This window comes from Lytechinus pictus, chromosome 5, assembly GCF_037042905.1.
Source record: "Lytechinus pictus isolate F3 Inbred chromosome 5, Lp3.0, whole genome shotgun sequence".
NCBI classification, from domain to species: domain Eukaryota; kingdom Metazoa; phylum Echinodermata; class Echinoidea; order Temnopleuroida; family Toxopneustidae; genus Lytechinus; species Lytechinus pictus.
Window position 1 is genome coordinate 31,337,310 of NC_087249.1, and position 6,495 is coordinate 31,343,804.

Here is a 6,495-nt window from a genome sequence, read left to right on the forward strand (position 1 = left end):
AAAATATCCCGTTTTCTATTCAATTTAAACTGATTATAATGCTCACGATACGATTTTTGTAGCTTTGTTTTAAGCGATCGAGATACGCGATTACGCATCTATTTCATGATTACAAAAAGTATGGAAGCTTAAAAGTGCCACCGAGATGTTGAGATAATTATCTTGGGAAGTCGACATCATGATAGCAAAAGATCAGATGACGAGATCCAGGATCTCATCGTGTCAACATCTTTGAGAAGAGATGATGAGATGACAAGATCCCGGATCTCATCATGTCAACATCTTTTAGAAGAGATCATGATGAGATGACAAGATCCCAGACTCTCGTCATGTCGACATCTTTCAGAAGAGATGATCAGATGACAAGATCTCGGATCTCATCATGTCGACATCTGGAAGAGATGATCAGTTGACAAGATCCTACCATTCATTGCGAACATAACGCGGCGCTAAATTATGCCGGAACGCCAGGCTGGACACAATTCGTCACCAACAGTACATGGTAGCCTACATCTAGTCTGCTGGGCAAACCCTTCACTCGAGTTAAGGGTCTGAATGTGCAGCCTACTCATGCCTTGTGTACTGAAGGCTAGCAAGTTTTGTATGTGCTAGTCTTTGCGTGGAGGCACACTTATTGATCAAAGTTCCAATCAGGGTCTGTGCCTGCAGACTAGCCTACATCCGCCAATAATGTGTCCAGATAGCGGAACATAGTGTGATTTTGTTGAAAGAGTAAAAGAAGAAGGAGGAGAAGAAGAAAAGGAACAATAAAAAGAACAAGAGGAAGCAAGCGCGGTTCTACGGGTGGGCTATGAGGAATAAAGCCCCCCCCCCCCCCCAATAAAAAAGACCACAAATCCTCTATACAGTAGGTCGTGAGTGCTCTTGAAAACTTTTACAATTCAAATTCGAAAATGTTCTCGCTCGGTTGTTACTCGTTCCCTCGCAAAATAATATCTAAGCTTAAAATACATTAATGCTCTATCCGGGGGGGGGGGGCACTTAGTGACGAGTGGATACCATGCGCGACCAAAAAAACACGTAAAAAGGATGTCTTTTTCAAGATAGGGCACGTTAAGTACGTAACGTGATAAGGGTGTCAAAAACACACAAATATTGAAAAAATTAAGGGTATCTATTTCGTTCGGAAAAATATACGTGTTTAGGGTCAAATATGCGGGGATGATAAAACAAAATCAAAATGTTTTATAAAGGATGTCCTTTTTGCCCCAAACACTACGTGTTTAGAGTCCGATTTGCGCGACGTGTGGAAGGTTGGGCCGTACTAAACCAAAATAATGGTGTCTAAAGGTAAAACCGATGACCGACGGATATATATCTCTGTACTTGTTAAGGGGTTCATTTCAGGGAATACTTGCTAAGAGTATCGTTTTGTTTCCAATACTTGTTAAGGGGTGCATTTTCAGAATATGGAAAATACATCGCTGTACTTGTTTAGGGGCTCAGTTCTGGGAATACTTGCCAATAGTATTTGTTTCCAATACTTGTTAAGGGTAGGGTTTCACACGCCAATACTTGTTAAGGGGTGCATTTTCAAAATATGGAAAATACGTGTTTAGGGTGCGTTTCAAGACCCCGTGGTCGCGCATGTTAACAACTCGTCAATGGAAGTGGCCCCCCCCCCGGGTGCTCTATTGATGTGCGACTATAATATAGTCAGCCAATAATTTCCCTGTACGTACAATACAGTAAACTACTGTGGACACACCCTGTTGGATATAACCGAGTATCAGCAATAAGGAGTGAGAAACAATTTTTTTTCAAAGTAGCTCTCCCCTCCCCCGTCCCCGAAAATCAAACTAGGCCTACCAATGTAAAATAGAAGATTAAACCCTGATTTTGTTCCTATTTTGGCCAAAAGTGCTGTGAATTTTTGCCATTCTTCAGTAGTTTTCTCTCACGGCTCGGTCGCTATCATGCTCTCTGCTACTAGTAAAGTGCCCGAGGACATGTCCCATTGAGACCTGTAGGCCTACAGCATGGGCGAAAATAATTTTTGAAAAGCACCCTAAACGGGATATCAGGAGCGGTAGTTTTGTTACCCTAAATGGGAAAAATCACTTTAAATCACCCTACAGGATCAGCAGTTTTGATACCCTAAAACCGGGACCCTAATCGGGGAAAAATGTTTTCAATATTCAATTTCATACCGGCCCTTGACGGATAGTTTATCTTGAGTGTTATTTAGTCAAGCAATTGCTCGTTCGCTACGCTTTCTCGCGTATGAAGAAGTTGAACGCCTGGAGTGGGTAACAACACAGACCTCCTCATTGCCAGTCCCCTTATCATGGAATTATACATGTTGATGTGATTTTATTTCGCTCGGTCGCTACGCCCCTCGCATAACAACTGAAACTAATTTATCACCGTGGACGTGATGGGCCAATTTTCCTTGTATTCAAAAGACCAACGTCATGCATTTATCTAGAAGACCCCCCCCCAAAAAAAAACCTTTTAGTCTAGAACCGCGCCTGGATGAAAGAGAGGAAGAAGAAGAAGAACAACAACAAGAGGAAGGAAGAGGAGAAGAAGAATTAAGAAGATGAAGAAGAAGAAGAAACAGGAAACGCAACCAACATCTGGGATTTGTTGATGTTTTCGAGTAGCCTAATCACTTTAAATATTTTTTTATTCTTTCATTTTCCAGCATTCCCTGGAAGTCATTTCAATCAGACTCTAAAAAGGAGTTCAATGTGATTGACTTGTATAATTTTAACCAAAGATCAGTGTAAATTGTTATTGTTGCAAAGCTAAGCAACTAGTGTCCCTCTCCCGATTTTTAAAGCCTTGTATTTTTTTACAAAAAAAAAATGAAAAGGTATAATCCCAGTTTTTCAAAGCAATGCAAATATATCGAATTCAACACAAAACACTGTGAAAACAAAATCAATTTGGTGCATTTTGATTGGGCTGTTAGATGACACGTGCACAGCAGGGATGTGGGACCAATTTTTGTCCTGGGGGTGCTGAAAGCATGACAATGTCTATTGCATGTGAGAATTCTCTGGCAAGCAAAAAAAAAAAAAAATCAGCAATTTTCGGCCGTGACTCTTTACTCTTCCTCTGAAATTCACGATTGTCCTGAAAACAGATAATGTCGGGTTTATCAGCAATTTTGGGGGCAGTTTTGGGTCTGAAACGGTCACTCTTTTAGGCTACTATGTTTTATATATCTTTTACATGTTTTAGTAGCCCCCATAATATAATCACACTGTTCCGCTATCTGGACACATCAATTGGCGGATGTACCATATGTACTGTTGGTGACGAATCGTGTCCAGCCTGGCGTTCCATTATGTAAAAGTAATATTTGACCAAGGGTGCAGCTAAAATCTGCCTCAATTTGAGCTCATGAAGTCATATAATCATAAAGCAATTAATTATTCATATCGAATTCGGAAAAGGCGGCAAAGTAAACCCATATGTGACAGCAGTTGGTCCAAGGTGACAGCTAATAAAGGGGCTTGGCTAAGGTGGGGAGGGGGCAATTGCCTTGATAATGGTCAGACGTGGAAAATGGAAGATAGACGGGAGGAGTGAAGGGAAAATTTAAATATTACGTCATGTTCTCATCCTGCATTGCTTTTTAATTCCTATCTTTATTTGCTTTTAAGGTAATATTGTTTATACCTGTCAAAGTCGGCTACCCTCATACCCCTCCTCCCACCTATAAGGGTGTGAAGGGTGTGGTTTCTTTATTTCCTCGAGAGAAAAATAAATTACTCCTCTTTACGAATCTATTATATTTCGTTTACTTATTTGAAACGTATGTATTTGAATTATTATTACTTTTAATCTTGTTATCTCTTCCGTCAGTTGTCGTTTGATATATGCTTGATTCTGGCTCTTGGTTATTCACGCTGACAGTTCTATATCTATACGACTTTCGAAATATTGAATTGAATTTATTACCAAATATATTACTGTCAGGTACAATTACATGGAATAGTACATCACATATAAACAAAACATTTGGTAATTGGAGCTAACATAATAGCAAGATGATAATCGAGGTTAGCCCCAAATAATGTCATTATCATAGTCTAAACAATAATTTTAACTGAATCTCAATATTGTACATCAAATTCAGTACTAATTCTACTTATTACTGTTGCAGAAAATTGCGATCATTTTAGTGAACATATTACACTATTTACAAAAAAAATATCATAATTATTCACAAAATCTTTATATAGAATTTTGTTTTCAGGCGGTATTTACAATACCAAATTAATTATAATCGTCCAGTAGCATTAATTTTAACGATTTGCTAAATATCTTGCGACTGGGGGTGTTTCTAATATTCCTTGGCAGATGATTCCATAAAGTAGGACAAGAAAATGAAATTGATTGTTTTCCCAAATTGGTATTATTTTTGTCAAGATTGACATCTCGCGCTTTTCTCTATTTCTCGTATTGTAAGGATGGTTTATAAATGAAAAATAATTAATAAAACTATGCGGCAACCGATTATTAATTAAATCGTGCATAAATACTCCTATCAAATATTTGTATTGTTTGAAAATATCGAGAATATTTAGATCATAAAATAAAGGAGCAGAGTGATAAGTATAAGGGTTGAACGTCATTATTCTAGCTATTCTTTTTGAAGTAATCATATAGGGTTCAGGGTTTCTTTGCACGTCCCACCCCAAACTTCCAGTTCATACGTTATATGTGGTAAAATAAATGAGTTGTATAACATAACTAAGATTCTCTTTGTTACATAAATCCTCAATCTATTAAGTATTCAAATTTTGTTGCTTAGCACATTACATACAATGTCAACCTGTTTCTTCCATTTAAGTTTTTTTTCGATACATATACCAAGAAATAATGTTGATTCCACACACTCTAATAAAGTTCCTTTCAGTGACAATTGTCCTGATATTAAAATATTTTTTCGTCTATTTTTAAACAACATATATTTAGTTTTCGTAACATTGATTGTCAATTTGTTGGCATTGCCCCATGCTATTATATTATTTAAATTGAGACTAATTTCTGATAAATCAATATGTTGTTCATCACAATTGGAAGTATGAAATAAATTTGAGTCATCCGCAAAAAGACGGAAATTGAAATAATTTGATGAGTTTGCCAGATCGTTTATATACAACAAGAACAAAGTTGGACCCAAAACTGATCCTTGTGGAATACCGCATGAAATCGACCTGTATTCGGAATTTACACCATCTTAATTAACAAATTGCTTTCTGTTTCGTAAATTATCATTAAACCATTATACTGCCTCACCACGAATACCATAGTGTTCTAGTTTCTTAATGAGAATAGAATGATTAATCATATCAAAAGGTTTAGCAAAACCGATGAATATTCCTTCTGTCACCTTTCCTTCATCAGTATATCTTGTAATTTGATTAATCAGATTTATCAGTGAAAGTTTCGTACTGTATCCATTTCTAAAACCATATTGGTGTTTGTAAAATATTTCATTCTTTTCTATGAATTTCATCAATCGTGCATTCATTAGTTTTTTCAAATATTTTGCTAATCGCGGGTAAAATCGATATTGTCTATAATTTCCAGGTAATTCTTTATCTCCCTTTTTGAAAACTGGTAAAATTCTTGCGACTTTGAATTTATCTGGAAAAATGCCTGTGGTAAATGATAGATTGAATATATGAGAAAGAGGTTTGCAAATACAATTCATAGCATATATCAACACTCGAACAGATATGTCATCATAGCCACTTGCTTTAGATTCATCAAGAGTGTATAACATTTCTTTAACTTCTGAACTTGTTATTGGCAGGAAGAAAAATGTTTGAATAATGTATGGACCAATGAACTCTCGGTAATTAACATTCGACTCCTTAATTTTCTCAGCTAGATTTTTCCCAATAGTAGAGAAATAATTGTTGAGTGAATTTGCTATATCAACAGATGAAGTAATCTCGGAAGGTTCATTTTCTTGGGTAACAACTAATTTGTTAATTTTTGAATTCAGATTCGAGCCACTATTTTTATTCCAAAGTACATTGATATGACTCCAATCTTTCTTTGAATCTTTTTGTCTGCTTCAAACTTATGTCCATAATGCATTTGCTTTGCTTTCCTTAAGACGGTTGTTAACTGATTTCTGCATTTTTTAAATATTTATTCAAACAATCTTTATTATAATTTGATTTTATAACTTGAGAAAAAAGTTTGTGTTTTGTCGATATTGAACGCTCAATACATCATGTTTTCCAGGTTTTATTTTTATTTTTCTGTTTAACACATTTTGTCTCGATAGGAGCATGTTTATTACAAACAAATAAGAACTGTCTTTGGAAAATATTATAAGCATTATGATCCATACATTCTAAAACGCTTTGTCAAAAATCAGTAGTAACATGTAAATCATTACAAAATGAATCTAATGAAAAATTATGAAAGTTTCTCCGTGTTACACTATTTTTTCTTTGTTTAACACACTTGAAGTTGTTAAAAACGGAGTAAACTTGGAGA